The following is a 22,349-nucleotide window of genomic DNA, read 5'->3' as shown; positions in this document are numbered from 1 at the left end:
AAATTATGATATGGTTATATTAGGCATGTCAATAAAAATACTTAAGTTTGAATCAAAATCTCTCATTTTTTTCATTTGTAACTACTGAATTCCCATTCCTTTCATAGTTTTGATAGAAGAATATAAATCTTAAAATAGAGAGGAAGGGTTTATTTCAGTTCACATTTACTTTAGCTCATAGTATTATGTATTATAGCAGGGAGGCATTCTGGCAGGAGTGTGAGGTGATTAGCCATGTTGTGTTCTCAGGCAGAAAGCAGAGGCACGTCAGTGCTGGTATTCCTTTGCATTCAGTCTGGACCCTAGACCACAGAGTTGGGCTGCCCACATTCAAGTGGGTCTCTCCACTGTCATTACATCTCTTTAGAAGCCTCTTAGTGACACAGAAGTTTGTTCTTTCTTTCTTCTTTAACTCATGTTAAACCAGACTACTTGCCATTTTTAAATTATAGAGTAAGAGCACAAGACTTAAGCATATAACTCATTGTTCACATTTGTGTACAACTGTGGGACTATGACTACTGATTTTATTTTTTTCTTTAACAGTAGCCTAAATAATGAATTAGTATCTCATTGTAATTTTGACTTGAATTTCCCTAATGATTTGCTTTTCACTGTGTCTTTCCCTGTGCTTACTGGCCATTTGAAATTTTTTGTGGAGAAACTATTCAAATCCTCCTGTGTTTTGAATTACATTGTTTCCCTGTCCTTGGGTTTTAGGAGTCTTCTCTATAGTGCAGTTATTTATTCCTCACCAGATATGTAATTTGTAAATATTTTCTTTCTTTCTCTGTGTTACCTTTGTACTCTGTTGATAGTGTCTTTGCAAAAGGAAGGTTTATAGGTCAGGGAGAAGGCTTAGCAGGTAAAGGCTCAGCGATTACTGCTCAGCCCAACAACTTGAATTCCCAGAATCCACATGGCAAAAGGGAAGAACTGATTCCCAAAAATTGTCCTTTGATCTCCACTTGTATGCTGCAGTCTATACATGTGCACACACACAGAGCTTAAAAACAAGAAAAAATGAGATTGATTGTGATCAAGAAAAAAAGGAGCAGGAAGTGGTGGTACATGCCTTTAATCCCAGCACTTAGAAGGCAGAAGCAGGCAGATCTCTGTGAGGCCAGGCTGGTCTACAGGGAACAGCCAAGGCTACACAGAGAAACCTTGTCTCAAAAAACAAAACAAAATAAAAAAAGGAACAAAATTTTGCAATTTTCTTGTAGGTCAATTTCTCTTAGTTGTTGCTTGTCCCTTTGGTGTCATATTAAAGAAATCACTGCCCAAACTAATGTCATAAAGCTCCTCCCCTATGTTTCTTCTAAGAGTTTTATAGTTTTAGGCCCTACCTCTAGTAGGAGATCCATTTTGAGTTGGCTTTTGTATATGGTCTAAGGTCAAGGTCTAACTTCATTCTTTGCATGTGGGGATCCAGTTTCTCTAGCATCATTTACTTAAAAAACTGACTCTCAAGTGCATACCTCAGCATCCTTGTTGAGATCATTTGACCATATATGCAAGGATTTATTTCTGGGTAGAGGGCATGGAATTTTATAGGACACAAAGATGAATCAGAGTACAGATTGTTCTAACACATTAGAATTGGTTGCAGGGAGACTGGTGGGATGAAATTGGATCTCATTTTTGTTTTAAAGGACAAAGGAGAAAACATTTGACTTAGAGGGAGGCAAAACAGCTGACTTAAAAGAAGAGTTCATATCAGACTTTCAGAATTTTGGAGTGTCTTCCTGTCTTAGTTTACCTAATTCATTCTCATTTTTACATGTGAGAACAAGAAGGGTGATGTTATTATTGAAGCCAGAATTACTAGCAAATAAACTAAAAGGAAGATGTCTGGGTTGGAAGAGTAGCTCAGAGTTTGCCAGCATAATGAAGCCCTACGTTTGATTCCTCAGCACTGAACAAAACTGGGGGTAATTCCAACATTCTGGAGGTTGAGGCAGGAGAATTAGAAGTCCAAAATCTTCCTCAGCTAGTAAGTTGAAGATCAGCTTGGGCTACACAATACTCTTGTCTCATTAAAAGAAAGGAAGCAAGGAAGGAAGTTAGAAAGACTTCAACAGAATGTAGGAAGAACTTCTGTCATCTAGGACAGGTAGATTTAGGAAGAAATACGATCTCTGTTAAATGTACAAACATTCAAATTGAAGTTTAATGACTACCTGTACATTGTTATTGTTTTGTTTTTGAGGCAGGGTCTTACTATGTATCCTTGGCTGGCCTGAACTCTCTATGTAGATCTTGTTGGTTTCAGACTCATGGATACCAATCTGCCTCTGCCTCCTGAGTGCTGGGATTAAAGGTGTGCACCACGATTGCCTGGCTAAAATCTTTTACAAATTATTTTGAATTATGTACGTTTGTATGGAAGAATATGTGTATGTGCGCAAGAATGCAGGTACCTGTGGAGTCAGATTCGCCTGGAGCTGTGGTTATATACAGGCCATTGCAAGCTACCAGATGTGGGTGTTTGGTAGTAAATTCCGCTCTTTTAGAAGAGCAGTGTGCATGCCCTGTTAACTACTGAGCCATCTCCTCAGTCCTTAAAGGATGTTTTTAAAAGAAAGTTGTATTTTATGGGCTGTGTATGGTAGTGCATACCTTTAATCCCTTCACTAAGGAGGCAAAGGAAGGTGACTTTCTGTGAGTTCTGGACGAGGACAGCCTAAATAGTGAGACTTGTTTCAAAAAGTCAGAAAATATTTTTAAAATATTTATTAACCTTATTTTACATAAGAATGTTTTGCCTGCATGCATTTATGTGTATCTGATGTGTGCTTGGTACCCTCAGAGATCAGGAGAGGACATTGGACTCTTGGAATTGGAGTTACGGGCAATTATGAACCTCCATGTGAGTGCTGGGAATCCAACTCAGGTCCTCTGGAAAAACAACATGTGCTCTTGGCTGCTGAGTTGTCTCTCAAGCCCCCCTAATGAAAATTATTTTATTGTAGTTCTTATGATATGTCCTAGATTAGCTTCACAGAATCATCTCCTGCTATGTACACGTATTCATGATACATCTGTGAATGCTAATGTCTTTTAATACTAAGATCATCTTTTCCTCCGTGCTTTTGTATATATGTGTGGGGGCATGATGGGGTTTACCACAGTGAGTGGGTGTATGCAGAGGTCAGAGAGTAACTTGCAGGAGTCATTTCTCTTCTTCTATTGTATGGGTTCTGGGATCAAGCTCAGGAAGTCAGATGCTGGGAGCTGTCTAGAAGGCCACCTATTGTTTTTTTTTTTTTTTTTTTTTTTTTTTTTTTTTTGGTTTTTACGAGACAGGGTTTCTCTGTATTGTTTCGGAGGTTATCGGTCCAGCCCGGCCTCGAACTCACAGAGATCCTCCTGCCTCTGCCTCCCGAGTGCTGGGATTAAAGGCGTGCGCCACCACCGCCCGGCAAGGCCACCTATTGTTTTGAGAGAAAAAAAATTGTGACTTTGAAAAAATACTTCCTAATGCTTTAAGTAAGTGAATGGGTGTGGGTGTCGTTTTTTTTTTTTAATTTATTTGTAAAGAAGAGTTTTCTTTTTTTTTATTTGTTAAGGAGAGTTTTCTTTTTTTTATTTGTAAAGAAGAGTTTTTTTGTGGGTGCCGTTTTTTTTTTTTAGGTCCAAACAGAATCCTCTGAACAGACTAAGATACTAAGATGAATCAATGGGTAATGAGTATACACAGGTGTTAATGTGAGTCTAAGGACACACCAAATCCAAACTGGGGCAGACAAGAAACTCAAGTTTGAGAAGACGATGTTTTACATATATTATCTTGTTTAATTTTAAGCATGCAAGAGCCTAAGTCAAATAGTCCTTTGTACAGTCTTCTAGCTGAGAAGACAGTTTAGGAGCCTTTTATTTTGGTGGTAATGAGGCTCTAATCCAGGACTTTACGCATGCTAGGCAAGTCTTCTAATCCTTAACTATTCACACACACCCCTTCCCTGAGCTTTGTTTTTGTTATGATCTTAGTAAAATTTACAAAATTTTAAACTTTGAAGATACTTTCTTTATCGATAGCATACAGGTCAACAAGTTCTGGGTACTTCTTATATTTCAGGATTGAATGCTGGGATTACAAAGCAGAAGACATGGTAAGGGCCACTTCATGGATGTGATGGATTCTTTTAAGATTTTTTTGTTTGTTTGTTTTTTGAGACAGGGTCTCGCTATGTAGTCCTTGCTGGCCTGGAACTCAGACTGTAGACCAGGCTGACCTCAAACTCAACAGAGTTCCAAACTTTTTGCCTCCTGGGTTCTGGGATTAAAGGTGTGGACCACCACTGCCTGATAAGACTTTTCTTTGACACGTGTATGTATGTGTATGGGAGGGTGACACATGAGTGTCGTGGTGCATATGTGAAGGCCAGAGGATGACTTGTAGAATTGATTCTGTCCTCCTATTCTCCCATTACATACATAGATTTTTAGGCTGAACCAACAGATCTTCTTAAACAGACTCATCTGTCTTGTGTTGATTTTATTTACTCACCAAATTGCCCTTTTATTAAGTATTAGTTTCTTTCTTTCTTTCTTTCTTTCTTTCTTTTTATTTTTTATTTTTTTGGTTTTTACGAGACAGGGTTTCTCCGTATTGTTTTGGAGGCTATCGGTCTAGCCCAGCCTCGAAATCACAGAGATCCGCCTGCCTCTGCCTCCTGAGTGCTGGGATTAAAGGTGTACGCCACCAATGCCTGGCTTCTTTCTTTTTCTTAAAGGAAGTTTTTCCTCTAATCAGGATTTGGCTCCTAGTGAGGCAATATGCCACCAGATGAAACCTTTGGAGAGGAGTGGGTGGGCTGGAGAGATGGCTCAGCAGGTAAGAGTGCTTCCTGTGAAAGCAAGAAGACTGAGTTCAAATCTCCAATAGCCATTTGAAGGCCAGCCATGACCTTATGTGACTCCAACATTAAGAGGTGGAGACATATAAATCCTGGGAGCTCACAGGCCGGCCAGGTTAAGTGAGAGAACTTTTCTCAAAAACAAACAAACAAACAAACAAAAAACAACAAAAACCCCAAATCAACCAACCGACCAACCAAACAACCAAACAAACATAGGATGGAGAGATGGAGGAAGACTACCAGTGTCCTCTGGTCTATGTGTGCATGTATGTAGACCATGCATTTCCTGCCTTGCCACTCCCTATATATTAATTTGAAAAGGAGGTTGGGCCTAGTGAAAGATTATTAGGATTAAAGAAAGTAGTTTTCCTGAGAGGGCTCTTAGAAATCCTTGAGCCTAGCTCCATTCTTGGTTGGAGATAGGACAGCCCGTTCTGTTACATAATTTTCTGCCATGAAGTGACACTATTTTCACCCTCATCAGAGGCCCAAATCATCATTAGATCTTGAACTTTGAACCTCAAGACTGTGAGCTAAACAACCCCCTCTCCCAGATACAGGGAACAAACATGAGGACTTGGAGCATATTAGGCAGGCAGTCTGATACTTCTTTTCTTCATAACTAAGCTACTTCTGGTAAGTCATTTTTAGTAACAAGAGCTGAATAATATAGTTCTATTATCTAAGAGAACAAACGTAAGTATTGATCCACGAGGCAACTGTATTTCTCATTTAGTAGGACAGAAGAAGCCTTTTACTGCAAGTAATTTTCACCTGTTAGGATGAAGTAAGTGGATGGAGTTCCCGGACCATCTAGGTAGATCAGAAGAAATTTAAAACTATGGGAATATTCTTGAAAGTGTTACAGAAAGGGTCTTTTGAAAATTTTCATAGAGCAGCTAGAGATTTATAATTTTTTCAGTAATCTGTAGTTCAAAGCAAAGAACACAAAACTGGCATTCTAGTTGTGTCTGTGATTTGTTTATGAACTCGGCATTAATTAGACCCTATATTTCCCCATTCATCTTGTTAGAATACCTGAATTATTTAGTTGCAATGATAAACAGGAGTAGGGTTGCCAAAATGTTCAATTCAACAAGTATGTTGGTACTGCAATACAAATATAAGTATGTGTATTTAAGATTATAATCTATTGATATCAGACAGGTAAAGTAATTGGGATTTAGAGACAGGAGACAGAGCATCCAGTGGAATGCTTGTGTGTTCAGATTCAGTAAGTAAAGTTACAGGGTAAGGGTTATAGTGGTACATGCTTATGATCCTAGGATTTGGGAGGAGGATGGGGAGTTCAAGGTTATCCTCAGCTAGGGAGGCTAGCTGGAAGCCAGCTTGGCTGTAAGAGATCCTGCCTCAAACAGCAACTAAGTAAGAGATGGGCTGGGTCTTGAGAAACAGGGAAAGGGTGTTATCTGAAGGCACAAGGGCAGAGGCCCAGAACTGTCCATCTGCTGTAGCTTTGTTTTAGACTCAATATCTTCACACTCTAGACTAAATGCTGTCTTCTGAATCATAAACATGTATTTGGCACAAAGTAGGTAAGCCCCCAAGGCCTAACTCTTCCATTGAAGCCTCATTCGTGTGGAAATTATCACATTCTCCTCTGTATTTGCCCAACCCTTTGTTCATATGATCTGCTGACTATAGGTCAATAAAACTACCTTCCTTGTTTGACAGTGAGCTTTCTGAGAAGAAGTCTGTGTCGTTTGTCTAGGCACTGAACTATGTTTTGGTTATACTAAGTACTCAGGAAATTTTTTTTTTCAATTGAATTTGGTCCAAGGACATTAATATTAGTGAGGAGCATGTTGGAAAATCATTTTAAATGTGTCTATCAGCTTTAAGTTTTCATTATTTCTTTTTTTCCCAGCACTGAGAATTAAACTCAGAGCCCTTTGCATACTAGGCAAGCACTCTTACACTGAGCTGCTGTATGCCTAATCCCTACCCCCTCCTTTGTTTTTGAGACCAGGTCTCAAGTACTGGCCTCAAACTCAAAAGACCCACCTACCCCTGCCTCCCTATCCCTGCTGGGATTAAAAGTGTGTTCTCTATCACCCAGGTCATTTTTATTTGTAAAGAGTTCTTGCTATGCTGACTTTGAACTGGCGATCCTCCTGCCTCAGCTTCCAGAGCGCCAAGATTACATACAGAAGTCACCACACCTAACACTAGGCTTTTCACTTTTGTTTCCTCTCCTGTTCCTTACCTTATCTCTCTGAAGTCTGGACACATTTAAAAAGGTTTCAGATGAGATAAGTCTGGATTTTCACGAGTTTTAAGTCATCCAGTTGATAACTGCCCAAACCTGGAAGGGCTGACTTGAAATCCAGTATTCTATTCAATGCCTGTGGGCCTGGAAGAATCAGACGGGAGCATATTTTTCTCATCTGCAAATAGAAGCAATAGTATCTAGTGTCACAAGATCATTATGAAAATTAGCCCCTAGCTCAATGCCTAGCACTAAGTTGGCAATGCTTGGTCCCTTCTCACCGAGCTCATTAGCTTTTGGGATTCAGATGGACAAATCAAATTAAGAGGTATTCAGTTCTGGGATATAGTGGGAAGTCGATGAACTATGCAGAAACAATTGTCTCTCTGTAGCTGTTCTGGCCTACGAGTCATTAGAAAATTTATCATTGCCTTGTAAATATTTAAGATTTAGCTGCTTCACTTTATAAAACCCACGTTTATGGTGTCGTACACTTTTTCTGATTAATAAATATCCAATCAAGGATTGCAGTCTAGTGATTTGTCCCGCTCTCAGTGAAGGTAGGGGCTTGGTCAAATAATAGCGAGGCTTGGGGCTATTAAACTAACAAAGCCTTCAAGTCTTCCAAGTGCAAATTTAAACACATTAAAAAAGAAAGAAAGAAAAAAGGAAGCCGTTCGTGGTAGTTGTTTCTATGCCCACCTGAAACTACAGAAATGGTTTTCGAAATGTTTCTCAAGATCTCTCGGCTTTGTTATTCCTGCGGTGACGCAAAGCAGGACTGGTGGCAAGGGTGAAGGGGTGGGGTGGGGTAGGGGCTTTCTCTCGCTAGCTCCCAGACGGGTGCTCAGAAGCCAGGAATGACTGCGAAGAGTTCGAAAAAGGAATGGGCAGTCGGGCAGTGACAAGCCCGAGCCCGTTCATCTCCGGCCTCCCCGCGGGGGAACAGCTAAGAGACCAGCCTCTTTTCCCGCCTGGGGGCCTCAGCAGAGCAGCCCGCAGCCTGGGAGCCTGACGTGAGCGGCGCGACGGTGCACGCGACCCTGAGCTCGCTGGCGTCCTCGCGCCGCTCCCCGGCGTCGGCGTGCTGGACCGCTAGACCCTCCGCCTGCAGACCAGCTCCAGCCAGCGAGCCGCGGGTAGCTTCGACCCTTTCTCTCCTCCGGGGCCCGCCCCCAACTCGGGCGCCGACGAGAGCCCGCGCGCGCTCGCACGCTCCCCTCAGCGCGGGTGTGTGTGTGCGCGCCGTCCTCCCACCTCCATCCCCTCCCCATTGTTTCCGGGCGACCGCCAGGATCCCGGAGCGTGGCCCCTCCCCCCGGCCTACCCCTCCCCCGCCGAGGTTTGACGGGTGCCTGGGGGGGATCCCCCAGAACTGGAGGCGAGGGCGCCCCTGAACCCGGCCCTGGGAGGCTCGGCCCCCAAGCCTCCGAGCCTGTCTCCTCCCATCCCCGCGGGGACCCCAGCCCGGGGAGCGTCTCGGACTCCCCTCCCCCTCTTCCCGGCGCCACTCTCCCTCGGCCCCCTCCCCTCAGCGGGTCCTCCTCTTTCTCTCGCTCCCTCCTCCTCCCCCTCCCCGTCCCTTCCCCCCCACAATGCAGTTCGCGGCGCGGCGGACATGGCGGTGGAGTCCTGAGCTCGTCGTGTCCTGGCCTCCAGAGGCGGCGGCGGCGGCGGCGGCGACGGCGGCGGCGGCGGCGGGGGCGGCAGCGGCAGCGGGAGGCGGAGGGGGAGCCGGAGCCTCTGAGATGAGGAGGCGTCGCGCGCGCCTGTAGCTCGCGGGCCTCGCAGGTACGGAGCTTCGGGCCGCCGCGCTGCGCGGGCTGCCGAGGGGGTGTGCTCGGCCGAGCCCGGAGGCCCCCGCTGGTCCCCTTCAGGTGCGGCGCCGCGCAGGTGTCGGGTCCGCGGGAGCGCGTCTCCGCCGCCCCCCTGGGGCCTGGATCTTCCTCCTGCGCTGGAAGGGCTTCAAGTGTCCCAGGGGAAAGCTGAGGGAAGGAGGGAAGTAGAGAAGGCGGCCTGGGCCGCCTGAGGAGGGTTTTGGGGGGCCCGTCCTGCCACCGAAACCTGTTGTAGACGGGTTAGGAGAATCTGAGTTAACGGGATTGGTCTAGTCTTCTCTTAGATCCAGTGTGTGTCTCTGCTATGCGTGCCTTTCCTTTCACCCTGTATGGCTGTCTATACACCATGTAAACACACACACACACACACACACACACACACACAACAAAACACGGTTTCTTTTTTCTTTTCTGGGCTTGTCCTTGTAGGGAGAAAGCAGAGGTAGGTTCGTGTGGATTTCGTTTCCTGCTCGCCTGCCGTGTCTGTCCGCCGCCCCCTAGTCGAATGGTGGTAATGCGCGCTTTTGACGTGGGTAACTGTGAGATTCGTATTTGTAAACAGAGAGCACTTCCCCAGTGTGTCGCACGCCCCCGCAAGTGGTTTCTGATCCTTTTGATATCAGGATTACAAAAGAATGAGGTGGTTAGACCTCTAAGAAGCAGCGGGATTTCTAGTCAGTACCTGAATGGGATTAACTACTGTTATTTTAACGTTGGTTAAACATTTTTTTAAAGAAGAATATCAAACTTTAAATCAGACGAATCTCGTACCTTGTGTGAGATCTTAGTTTCAGGATACCACGTCTCTTCTTTTTGATACTAAAATAATTTTCAGTCTGCAGTCTTTTGTAATCTTAGTGTCCAGAAACGTAATTTGAATTGTGTATTGTTTGTATGCATTTAGTAGTTAGCTCGAGTAGGTCATATAACCTTTTGTATCTATAGACTTACCCTCTCCCTCTCCTCGTTCTCGTAGCAGGAACACGTTTAAAACCGCATACCTTGTTTGTTTTAAACGGAATAACTACTAGCTAATAAAATTGGGTAATCCCAAGTGGATCTGATAATTTAGAGAAAATGCCATTCCCAATTGTTGAATTGTGAGAAAGTTTAAATAAAATGTCTTTATGCATTAACATTTTCTTTACTCAGAGCCAATGAGTATCCCCCTAGAAATACCGTGCACATTGCCTGCTACTACTGATTAGTCACAACTTGTAAAGCTATGCAATACTGTGTTAGGATACATTGTGCTCTGTGATGCCTTTATAAACAAATTATACAGAGGACTTAAAAACCACATATGTTGGGGAAGATAAGTTTAAGTGTTTTTTGTTTTAAAAAATTATAAACAAAAGAAAATTACCCAAAATTCTTGGATAAAATGTTTTTTGCATAGTTTCATTTGGCTAGTGCAGAAAATGAAAAAAAAAGTAAAGCTTCCTTAAAAGAATCTAAAAGTGGAAGTGGAAGCCAATGACATGTCATATTTTAAGTATTGTGAGCATCTAACCATAGAAGGAAAGTCAACAGGTATTATCAGACACATATAAATGTACTTCAAATTTGTTAATTTAGTAAGAACAGTACTTTGCTCTTTAAATTTAGGTTTTAAAATGAAATTTTATGAATGCAATTGTAAATATTTCTATTTTATAAGAAAATGCTTAAATAATGATTTTTATTTGCCTTTTAGCATGTTCTTTTTAGTAAAAGTAACTAGAAAACTTTGTGTGTGTGTGTGTGTGTGTGTGTGTGTGTGTGTGTGTGTGTGTGTGTGTTTCGAGACAGTTTCTCTGTGTAATAGTCCTGGCTATCCTGGAACTCACTTTGTAGACCAGGCCAGCCTAGAACACACTGAGATCAGCCTGCCTCTGCCTCCCAAGTGCTGGGAGTAAAGGCGTGCGCCACTACCACCTGACTTGAAAACTTTATTTTTTTAACTTCAAAATTAATCTTGACACTTATAAGTGTTGATTATGTTGTATACTGTATAGAGTCAAGTCAGGTTCTGTGTATAGAAAAAAGTGGTTGAATTTATTGACTATGAAAAGATTTGGTGTCAGAGAAAACATTCAAGACTTAACCTGTAAATATTGATGTTAATAAATTTATTAACATTTTTAGCTGTGTATGCTGTTGTACAACTTAATCCCCGTGCTTGGATGCAGAGGCAGGTAGATAGATGTCTGTGGGTTTGAACCTGGTTTACATAGTGAGTTCTAGGCTGGCCAGGGTGAGATCCAGTTTAAAAAACAAATCCCAATCCACAGAAACCAACAAAAAAAAAATCGAGTATTTGGATGTAACAGAATTACGTTAGATATGTTCCTTTCCATATAAAATTGCAAATGTTTTAATTAATAAAATAATGTTAAGAAATTGGTGTCATCTTTTTTGTTTTGTTTTTCTGTGTAGCTTTGGAGCCTATCCAGGCACTCCCTCTGTAGACCAGGCTGGCCTTGTACTCACAGAGATCTGCCTGCCTCTGCATCCTGAGTGCTGGGAGTAAAGTTGTGTGCCACCACTACCCAGCCCAAAGTTGTGTTATCTTTAGTTAGATGTAAGTTCTTAAAAAAAAAATGGTGTTCCAGATGTAGCTTAGTGGTAAAGCACTTGTTCATTATGTATGAAGGTCTATGTTTAATCTCCAAACACACAAAAAGATTAAACAATTCTGTGAACATCTAAGGCAGGCAAAGGGAGGGACACTGTAGTTTGTAGTTAGAGTACCATATATGGATTTTAAAAAAATGTAGAGGACTTAGAATAACTTACATACTTTTTTTGTTTTTTTTGGGGTTTTTTTTTTTTGCTTATATCTAAATAAATTAGGTCTAGAATTCTAGGTGATCACAAATTCAGGGAAGTTTAAAAACCATCATGTCCCCAAGTGCTTCTTCAATCCTCCAAACAAAACAAAACAAAACAGAAAAGGTATGTAAATGCAAATATTAACAATTCAAACTTTTCCGTTGAATTAATAGTTTCAACAGTATTTCATATAAAAATTTCTCATTGTATGTTCATAATTATTCTGTGAATTGGGGGAGAGTAGACTATTCTCTTTGTAGGCACTGGACTAAGACTTTTTTTCCACTTACCTAAAACCTATGAAAACTATAAAAAGCTTTAAATCTTGCAGTTGAGATCACCATGTGGGGTAATATTTTGAGCTGTGATGATTAGAAATGTTTTCTGACTTCTAGTCCAGTGGTTTTTTTTTTTTTTCCTCAACAGAGTCTATGACCTGTAAGTTTTTCATTAGGACATTGGGAAATGTTAGTTAGCTGGAAAGAGAAAAACTGTACAAGCTAGTTTTCACCCAAAAAATATGACCAAAGACCAATTCTATACAAAACATCTTGTATGTAGAAAAATTTAGAGAAGGCTGGAGGGATGGCTCAGTGGGTAAAGGTCTTTACTGCTAATTGTGACAGCTGAGTATAATCCCTGGGTTACATGTGATACAAGGAGAGAATCAACTCCTGAAAGTTGACCTCTGAGCTCCATTCTTGTGCTGTAGCACATGCATGTATGTACACACGTGCACACACGCAAATCTAATTTTAAGAAACCAGAGAGAAGTTAGTGTAAAGCATATGTAAGGCTCTGAGTTTAGTTCCTTTCACTGAAGGAAAAAGCAAATGATGGTTTCTATGAATTACATAAGTCTCATAATTGTTAGTTGGTACTTGATATAGAGTAAGAGAATTCATAGTACTTTGTATGTAATTACTGTCTCAAGATCTTAGAAAATTAACTTAGTCCTCACAAAAATCTTTTATATTTTTCTCATCAACAGGTGAGGAAAGGAGATATAGAAGAGTTAAGCACAAAGCTTACATCTAGTTTGCAGTAGAGTTGTGATTTGATCTGAGACTGTCCTAGAGCCAGAGTGCCTCACCAGTACACAATGTTGAGTGTCAGATGTAGTGTGTAAAGTGTATCCTGTATAGTCATAGAATGTCAAAATTTTTTGTATGTACAGAAAGTATGAATTATATAGAATAGCTAAACCTAATTGAATTTTATGTTAGTCATTGTAATTTAGGTGATTCTGATTATTCAAATTAGCTACTTAGTAACTATTGAGTGACAGGCATTCATACATTTATAGTACTCAAGTAATCAAACTATGGACACTAAAAAATTGATTGATTTATTTTCTTTCTATCCTTCCCTTCCCTTTCCTGTCCTTTTTCCTTTCCTGTCCTTTTTTCTTTCATTTCCTTTCCCTTTTCCTTTCCCCTTTCCTTTCCCCTTTCCCTTCCTTTTCCCTTTCCTTTCCTTTTCCCTTTCCCTTCCCTTTCCTTTCCCCTTACCTTCCTTTTCCTTTCTCCTTTCCTTTTCCCTTTCTTTTCCCCTTCCCTTTCCTTTTCTTTTTCCTTTCCTTTCCTCTTTCCTTTCCCTACCTTTCCGTTTTACCTCTGCCTCCAGAATGCTGGGATTAAAGGCATGTACTACCATACCCAGCAGTTTTATTTTATTTTGAATTGGTGTGTATCTCTGTGTGTATGTGCACATAAATGGGGGTACCTGAGGATGCCACAAGAGGGCTTCAGATTCCCTGGAACTCAAGTTACAGCCAGTTATAAGTCACATGACATAGATGCTGGGAACTGAGCTATCATTTCAGCCCCATTTTTTTCCCAATAGTTTTATATGCCCCTTCCCCCACATGCCTGACTAGCTTTCATTTATAAAGAGAGAGAGAGTGAGTGAGTGTGTGTGTAGTGCAGGTTAAAGGACAGCTTGTGGGAATCAGTTCTTGCCTTCTGCTATGTGGGTTCTGGGCATTAAACTCAGGTTGCCAGACTTGGAGGCAAGCACCTTTACCTGCTGAACCATCAACCTGTTACTATGGACACATTTTGTGAAGGGTCTTAGAGTCAAACTGTTCGTAAAAAACTGTTTATTGTGTATACCTGCTATAATGCATGTGTGGAGGTGTGTAAGTTGGTGGTCTCCTTCTATTATGTGGGGCCAAGGGACTGAACTCAGGTCTTTTTTTTTTTTGTTTTTTTGTTTTTTTTTTTGTTTTTTGAGACAGGGTTTCTCTGTATTGTTTTGGAGACTGTCCTGGACCTCACTCTGTAGACCAGGCTGGCCTCGAACTCACAGAGATCCGCCTGCCTCTGCCTCCCGAGTGCTGGGATTAAAGGCGTGCGCCACCACTGCCTGGCCTGAACTCAAGTCTTTGGCTTGACAGCAAACACCTTTACCATTTAAATCATCTGAAACTGATTTTGTGATACCATTGATATAGTTTTTTTCCTCCTTTTTTTCACCTGTACTCTACACAATATGTGAAATTCTCTGATGGCTAGTGGAATGCACTCTCCCCCCTTTTCTTGATATATTTGTAGTGCCATAACATTCACCTTTTATAAACCCAATTCAGCCGAGTGAGGGTGGCACATGCCTTTAATTCCAGCACTTGGGAGTCAAAGATGCTCTCTCTCTCTCTCTCTCTCTCTCTCTCTCTCTCTCTCTCTCTCTCTCTCTCTCTCTCTCTGTTTCTATCTTTTAAACCCTTACAAGTAATGTAATACACAATTTAGTATAGTCATAAGGTTGTGTAACCATTACAAGAGTTTTATTCCCTCATATCTTCATATCCCAGAAAGAAACTCTACTCATTAACAGTTACTTCTTATTTCTGCCTCCTATACCTTTGGTGACCACTAAACTTTGTCTGGAGATTTGCCTGTTCTTGGCATTTTATATAACTGCAGTTATACAGTATATGTCTATCCTCTTCCACCAAGCTTGATGTTTTTAAGGTTTGCCCATACATTTTCATGTAGGCAGCTCCCTTATCCCTATTTATGTAGAAATAGTATTGCATTCTATGAAGGCACCAAGTTGTATCTTATCTATTTGTCATTTGATGGACCTTTGGATGGTTTCCATTTTTTTCCAATCAATGTAGGCTTGGTTTCTCTTGAAGTTTCTGAATGTTTAGATAAATTTATGTTCAATTTTATTAGGAACTGCTTGTTTTCCAAATTGGCTAGACTTATATTGAGTGGAGCAATGTGTGTGGGGTTTCAGATTTTCCACATACTTATTGTCACTTGATAGTGTACTCCCTCTCTCCCCTCCCTCCTCTCCCTCTTCCTCCCTTCCCTTTTCCTCCCCTTCTCTTCTTCTCTCCTCCCCTCCCCTCCCCTTCTTCCTCTCCTGTTCTGTCCTCTTCTCTTTGGTTTTTGAGACAGGGTTTCTTTGTGTAGCCCTTGCTGCTCTGGAACTTGCTCTGTAGCCCAGGCTGGCTCCTAACTCAACAAGAGATCCACCTGCCCACCTGCCTCTGCTTCCAGAGATCTGCCTCCAGGGCTGGGATTAAAGGTGTGCACCGCCATGCCTGACTATAGACTCACTTTTTAAAAGATATATTTTATTTGTGTGTGTGTGTTCTTGTGTGCCTGTATGTATGTATGTATGTATGTATGCATGCATGTATGCATGCATGCATGTTCTCTTGTTTGCCTATCCAGAAAAGGGCTTTGGATTCCCTTAGAGTTGACATTTCCATACATTGGTGATGGGAACTGAATTTAGATCCTCTGGAAGGAATGCAAGTGCTTTTAACAGCTAAGCCATCTATTTCTCCAGCTCCAGTTACAGACTTTATGGTGGCATGTAGGAGCCTGTAGAGACCAGAAGGATGCATTGGATTCCCTGGAGCTAGAGTTCCAGTTGGTTATGAACCACTACGTGGGTTCTGGGAACTGAACCTAGGCCCTTTGTAAGAATAGCAAGGGTCTTATTAACAGCTGAGTCATCTGTCTAGCTTCAAGTGTTCTTTATATAATCTGGATGGTAAATTCTTTTTTTTTAGGTATGTAATTTTACAGTCTTTATTTTCTTTAAAAATGGGGTAAACTGTACAATGTAAAAATTTTGAGATGGTAATAAAACAGTCATAAAATTTGAGTTCTTTGTAAAATTATTATTATTATTTTTTTTTAAAATACAGGATCTCATTTAGTCCTGGCTGGCTTAAACATGCTGTGTAGTTGTGGGTGACCTGAGTTAGTTAATAGTTTATGGTATGTTAGTCATTAGTAGTATGGTACAGTCATCACAGCTCTGGAATATTTTTCATTCTATAAAATGGGAAACTCTATTCTCATTAGAAAATTACTATAACTGGGCAGTGGTAGCTCACTCCTTTAATTTCAGCACCCAGGAGGCAGAGGCAGGTAGATCTTTGAGTTTGAGGTCAGCCTTGTCTACAGAGCTAGTTCCAGGACAACCAAGGCTACATAGAAAAATCTTGTCTCAGCCGGGCGTTGGTGGCGCACGCCTTTAATCCCAGCACTCGGGAGGCAGAGGCAGGCGGATCTCTGTGAGTTCGAGGCCAGCCTGGTCTACAGAGCGAGTTCCAGGACAGCCTCCAAAGCCACAGAGAAACCCTGTCTCGAAAAACCAAAAAAGAAAAATCTTGTCTCATAAAACAACAACACCAACCAACCCCCCCAAAAAAATCCCAAACCCACAAAGCAAGAAAATTGCTTCATTTCCCCCCTTCTCTTTCTTACCACCGTTTTTTGTTCTTTTTTACTACTCCATAGGTGTGGAATCCTAAAGTGTATGTATGTTTGTGACTGGCTATCTTACCTAGCACAAAATGGTCAAAATGAATCCACATGGGGCTGGAGAGATGACTCAGTGGTTAAGAACACTAGTTGGTCTTCCAGAGGTCCTGAGTTCAATTCTCAGCAACCACATGGTGGCTCACAACCATCTGTAATGAGATCTGGTGCCCCCTTTCTGGCCTGCAGAGATACGTGCAGAAAGAATATATATATATATATACATATATATACATGTATATATATGTACATATATATATATATAGTAAATAAATCTTTAAAAAAAGTGAACCACATTATAGGATAGTGCAGGATTTCCTTGTTTTTAATGCTTTTATTTTATTTTATTATTTTTGTTGTTTAGGTGTCAGGTGGTTTTGGAAGCCAGATCCCATGGAGGTGGGATTACAGACAGTTGTAAACTGCCTGATGTGGTTGTGGGGTGTGAGTGCTTTTAGCCACTGAGCCATCTCTCCAGCCCTTGTTTTTATGTTTATTTAGTGTTGTATATGAGTGTGGGTCCTGTACATACCTGGTATGTAGAGGTCAGAGGACAACTTGTAGGAGTCTGTTCTCACCTTCCACCATGTGAGTCCTAAGGATTGAACTCAAGATCTTCAGGCTTGGTGGCAAGCTTTACCTGCTGAGCTATATCTTGCTTGCCTCATCCTTTAAGGCTGAATTATATACCATTACACAGGTGGTTTTACACGTTTTCCTTTTCTTTCTTTTCTTTTTTTTTTTCCAAACAGGGCTTCTCTGTGTAGTCCTGGCTGTCCTGGAACTTTCTCTGTAGACCAGTCTAGGCCTCAGACTCATAGAAGAAACCTGCTTGTCTCTGTCTCCTGAGTGCTGTGATTAAAGGTATGTGCCATTACTGCCTGTTTTCCTTATCTATTCATCTCTTTGTAGGTACTTGTGTTGCTTTCATGTTTTAACTGTTGTGAATAATGCTACATGGGAATACAGATGTATCTTCTTGAGATCTTTCTTTGCTTTTGGTTCTTTTGGGTATAGACCCAGGAGTGAAATTGCTAGATTTGTATAGTGTTAATTCGTTTCTCTGTATTGGAACAAATACCTGAGATAATTGATTTAGAAGAAGAAGAAATATTTTAGCTAACAGCTTTAGAGTTTCAGTCTTGATCTGACCCTATGGAGAGACAGCATACCATATCAACAGTATGCTGTAAAACTTCATAGTGTGAGAAGGAAGATGCTGGTATGTTACCTTTTCTTTAAGAACCATATCATCAGTGATTAGAAGACTTCTTTCTCATTAGGTCCTGCCTCTTAAAATTGTTTCTACTACTTTCCAATAGCATTAAGCTAGGAAGTTACAAGTCTTTAACAGGCCTTTAGAGGAAGTTTAAACTGTAGCGTTGTATTCCCAGGGTTAGAAAGATTTCTGTTCTCCAGGCATGGTGGTACATGCCTTTAGTACCAGCACTTGGGAGGCAGAGGCAGGTGGGTTTCTGAGTTCGAGGACAGCCTGGTCTACAGAGCTAGTCTAGGACAGCCAGGGCTACATAGAGAAAACCCTGTCTTGGAAAACAAACAAGAAAGGCTTATATCCATTTCAAAATGTGAAATGTCCTTTTTCTCAAATCCCTCAAGTCCTAAGTCATTAAAAATCCAAGTCTGAGGAGCTAGAGAGATGGCTCAGCAGTTAAAAGCATTTACTTTTCTTGCAGAGGACTTTGGTTTAGTTGTCATCACTGACATGGTGACTCTGTGGTTTGTTAACTTCTGTTCCAGGGGACCTGATGCCCTCTTCTGTCTTCATGTCGCACCAGGCATGCATGTGGTACACATACATATATACAGGCAAACGCTCATACACATAAAATAAAAATAAATAAATCTAGGATTTTTTTTTCCCCCTTCAGACAGGCTTTCTCTGTGTAGCCCTGGCTGTACTGAAACTCAGGCTGGCCTCAAACTCAGAGATCCACCTGTCTCTGCCTCGTTAGTTCTGGGATTGAAGGCATGTACTACCACTGCCTGACAAGAAAAAAATATTTCTGAAAACATCCAGTTTCAGGTCTGGAGATGTAACTTAGGGTTAGGGCACTTGCTTAACTTGTTCAAGGCCCTGGATTTGCCTTCCAGCATTACAGAAAAGGAAAAGTCCAAAATCCCTTGAGATTCAAGGCAAACTTATCTGTGAATATTCGTAAAAAAAATAAGTTACAAACTTCCAAGACACAATGGCCCCATTAAATAGCCCCATTCCAAAAGGGTAGAAAAGGAAAATAGCAATGAGGATTTAGGACCAAAAATAGTAGGGTAACCATTACTGCTTCGTGTGTGGCATCCTAGGCATTGTAAAGTTCAGGGTTTCCAATGGTTTGGGCCATTCATTCTTGCCTACAGCCTTGCTGGTTGTAGTCCACACGTGGCAGCTTTCTTAGGTTGGCTGTCAGTACTGTCTGTAGCTTCAGTTGGCAGGCAGTTTGTGTGTCTTGGCATCTCTTTAACTTTTTGGGTTTCCATTGCTGCTCCACGATTGTCCTGTCAGGTGCCGCTTATAGTGACTCTAAGCCTGCCATACATTGCCTGGTCTTTTAGACTTTACTTTTAAATCTCAGTGGCAACCTCCATAATCCCCAAAACTTGCAAAAGACTTGTGTTATTGAAGGCCTGTTTCCTAGCTGGTGGTGAAGGTTGTTTGGATCATCAGGGGCCTAGTTTCATTAGTGGGTTAATTTATTGTTGAATTGATGCTAAATTGTTAGCTGGGAGATGGGGCATGATTAGAGGAAGTAGGTCATTTGGAACATGTCTTGAAAGGTGTGTTTGGCCTTAGCTTCCTTCTGCCCTTTTCTGCTTGTCTCCTCAGTTCTACAACATGCTTCATCTCAGCCTACAGTAATAGAACCAAAATGACTGTAGCCTGAAATCTCCGAAACTATCAAAATAAATCTTTCCCCTTTAAGCCATTTCCTATGGAAGTTTTTTTTTTGTTTTTTTGTTTTTTTTGGTTTTTCGAGACAGGGTTCCTCTGTGGCTTTGGAGGCTGTCCTGGAACTCGCTTGGTAGTCCAGGCTGGTCTCGAACTCACAGAGATCCGCCTGCCTCTGCCCGAGTGCTGGGATTAAAGGCGTGAGCCACCAACGCCCGGCTCCTATGGAAGTTTTACAGATTCTAATCTCTTTAACAATTGTACCTTTAATGGTTTCACCTTTATTTCCCCTTCTCTTCCAAACTCAAGTTTCCCAAATCATTCTGCTCTGTTTCTCTTTGTTCTCACTCTTCACTGTAAAATTTGGTTAAACGCAGCCAATAATGCACGGGCCACTGTCTGAGTGCTTTGCTACCTTGAAATTTCTCTCTAGGTAAACTTAATCTGTCATTTTTAAGAGAACTTAAATAAAAGCCAGCTATCTTCATTGCCACTTTTTAACAAGGATAGCCTATAATTCAATTGTCAACACAGTCACTTCCATCTGAAACCTTACTGGCATCACTTTTACTGGCCTACATTCCTATCAGCATTCTAGTCTTTTGAACTCCCCATTAAAATGGCCTGTGAATTATTGACTCCTTTGGCATTCTGGCTTTATCTAGCTTTCCTTCAAACTTTCCCCAACTCCTTCTGCAAACCCATTCCAAAGACATTATTTCAGGTAGAGCAGCAAATCAAGGTCTTAGGGAACCTAGCCTGGCCTCAGATTTGCAGTGTTGTTGAGGCTGGCCTTGAATGTCCCATTCTTCTGCCCCCACGTCCCAATTACTTGGGAGGTATCCAGCTCATCACGTTTTGAAGTAATTTTTCTGTGTTATTTTCCATTATGGTAAAAACAACCACTGGGCAGTGGTGGCATACACCTTTAATCCCAGCTCTTGTGAGGCAGAGTCTGGCTGATCTCTGAGAGTTTGTGGCCAGCATTGTCTACACGAGTGAGTTTAGGACAGCCAAGGCAATTACACAGAGAAACCCTGTCTCGAGAAACTAAAACAAACAAAACCCCCAAATAACCAAACCAAAACCCAAGACAATCTACTTACAGAGTGGAAAAGTTTATTTTGGTGCACAATTTTGGAGGTTTTATTCTAATTAACCTTACTGCTTTTGGGTATCTGGAGAGGTAGCACATCATGGACAGGAGGGTTTCCCTCTAAGACAGCTCTGGCTGTCCTGAAATCCACTTTGTAGACCAGGCTAGCCTCAAACTCACAGAGATTCATTGCCTAGCAAAACTGTTTTATAGCCAGGAAATTTAATAGTCTCATTGTCACCCTTAAGGGCATACTTTTTTTTTTTTTTTTGGTTTTTCAAGACAGGGTTCCTCTGTGGCTTTGGAGGCTGTCCTGGAACTAGCTCTTATAGACCAGGCTGGTCTGGAACTCACAAAGATCCGCCTGTCTCTGCCTCCCGAGTGCTGGGATTAAAGGCGTGCGCCACCAACGCCCGGCTCACAAATAATATTTTTATAATTTATTCCATATTTATTTATGTCTGTTTGCCTGAAAGTAAATGCTATGTAATTTTCAGGGCCCAATACAAAATGAAAATATAGAGCCTGTTGTTTAAAAAATAGGAATAAATACCTTTGAAGCTGCTAGAATATAAACCTTATTTTTTCTTGTGGATATTTTGTTTTGGGACTCACTGACTTTAACCACTTTGTGTGACCATGGATTTGTAGGTATCCATTGGAGCTCTGCCGTGGGCACACAACTGGAGAGGATTATTCCCTCCTCCCAGAACTGTATTTTAGCCTGTAGTTCAACAGTAGAGGAGATAGGCCCAGTAGGCCTCTTCCCCTTCCATGGCTGATTATTGAAAGAGCCGTATGTCACCATTTTTAGCACAACATGTCTAATGACATTCCTTGGACGTTCTTGTACCTCCACTCCTACCTTACTGCAACAAAGGTATTTATTTTTTTCAATCTATCCATTGTAGATGGAATGTCTATATTCTGCTGTTGGGTAATATTTTCTGGAAACATCTGTTAGGTCTAATTGATATTTAATATTGTTCAAATCCTTTGTTTTCTTATTCTCGTTGAACTAGCCTACCCACTATTAACAAGTGGCATATTGAGCTTTCCAGATATCACTATAGAATTGTCTATTTTCAGTTCTCTTTACTTTTGATTTTTTTTTTTAAGGCTTATTTGTTAGATGCATGTGTTTTAATTTGTTGCTTGCTTTATTGGATTGGACCTTGCATGTTATGCCCTTTTAGTAACCTTTTTGATTTAGTGTATTTTATTTGATAATATAAACAGTCCAATTTTCTCTTGATTACTGTTGGTGTGAACTAATTTCTCCATCTATGTTTTGCTGTTTTACTTTTTTATATCTGAAGTGAGTCTTACAGGCTGATGATGGGTCATATAGTCTTTTAGTTGATTTATCCATTGTTGCACTAATTCTAATTGTTCTTAGAGTCAGCAATGGTGTGTGTGTGTGTGTGTGTGTGTGTGTGTGTGTGTGTGTGTGTGTGTAAGCTGAAAGATCAGAGAAGCAAAGCAGCTACCAGCCACTCTTACCTCTACCAATGCTTAGAACAAAGGGGCCAGCCTGTCCTCAGACTGCCTCCTCAGACTGCAGCCTCAGAGTGCTTCAGATTAACTGCTGCTCGACTGCCCTGAGCTCCTGTCTCCTCCCGCTTTATATTCCCTTTCTGTCTCCACCTTCTTAGTTCTGGGATTAAAGGCATGTCACTCCAAGTGCTGGGATCACCTTTATTTGAGCTCTGTTTCTTTTAGATTGGGTCAATTTCGTGTAGCCCAGGGTGGCCTTGACCTAACAGATCCATCTGCCTCTGTCTCCTGATTGTTGGGATTAAAGGTGTGCACCC

At 41.3% G+C, this 22,349-nt stretch overlaps 1 protein-coding gene across 8 annotated transcripts in view; it reads left to right on the top strand.

Moving 5' to 3' along the window:
- Positions 1 to 8,801: 8,801 nt before the first annotated feature.
- Tut4 (terminal uridylyl transferase 4) overlaps positions 8,802 to 22,349 on the top strand; it is a 116,067-nt gene continuing 102,519 nt past the window's right edge. For 6 of the 8 annotated variants that reach the window (XM_040756991.1, XM_040756990.1, XM_040756989.1 and 3 more), the window contains exon 1: positions 8,802 to 8,886. The gene's annotated coding sequence lies outside the window, so the exon portion shown is untranslated. Of the gene's footprint in view, positions 8,887 to 17,335; positions 17,399 to 22,349 lie in introns of those variants that run through there. The other 2 variants (XM_040756992.1, XM_040756986.1) reach the window with 2 other exon arrangements.

Source organism: Mesocricetus auratus, unplaced genomic scaffold (assembly GCF_017639785.1).
Source record: "Mesocricetus auratus isolate SY011 unplaced genomic scaffold, BCM_Maur_2.0 Super-Scaffold_100014, whole genome shotgun sequence".
Taxonomy (NCBI): Eukaryota; Metazoa; Chordata; class Mammalia; order Rodentia; family Cricetidae; genus Mesocricetus; species Mesocricetus auratus.
The sequence above is the reverse complement of the archived record's forward strand: the minus strand, read 5'-3'. Positions and strand labels throughout refer to the sequence as shown.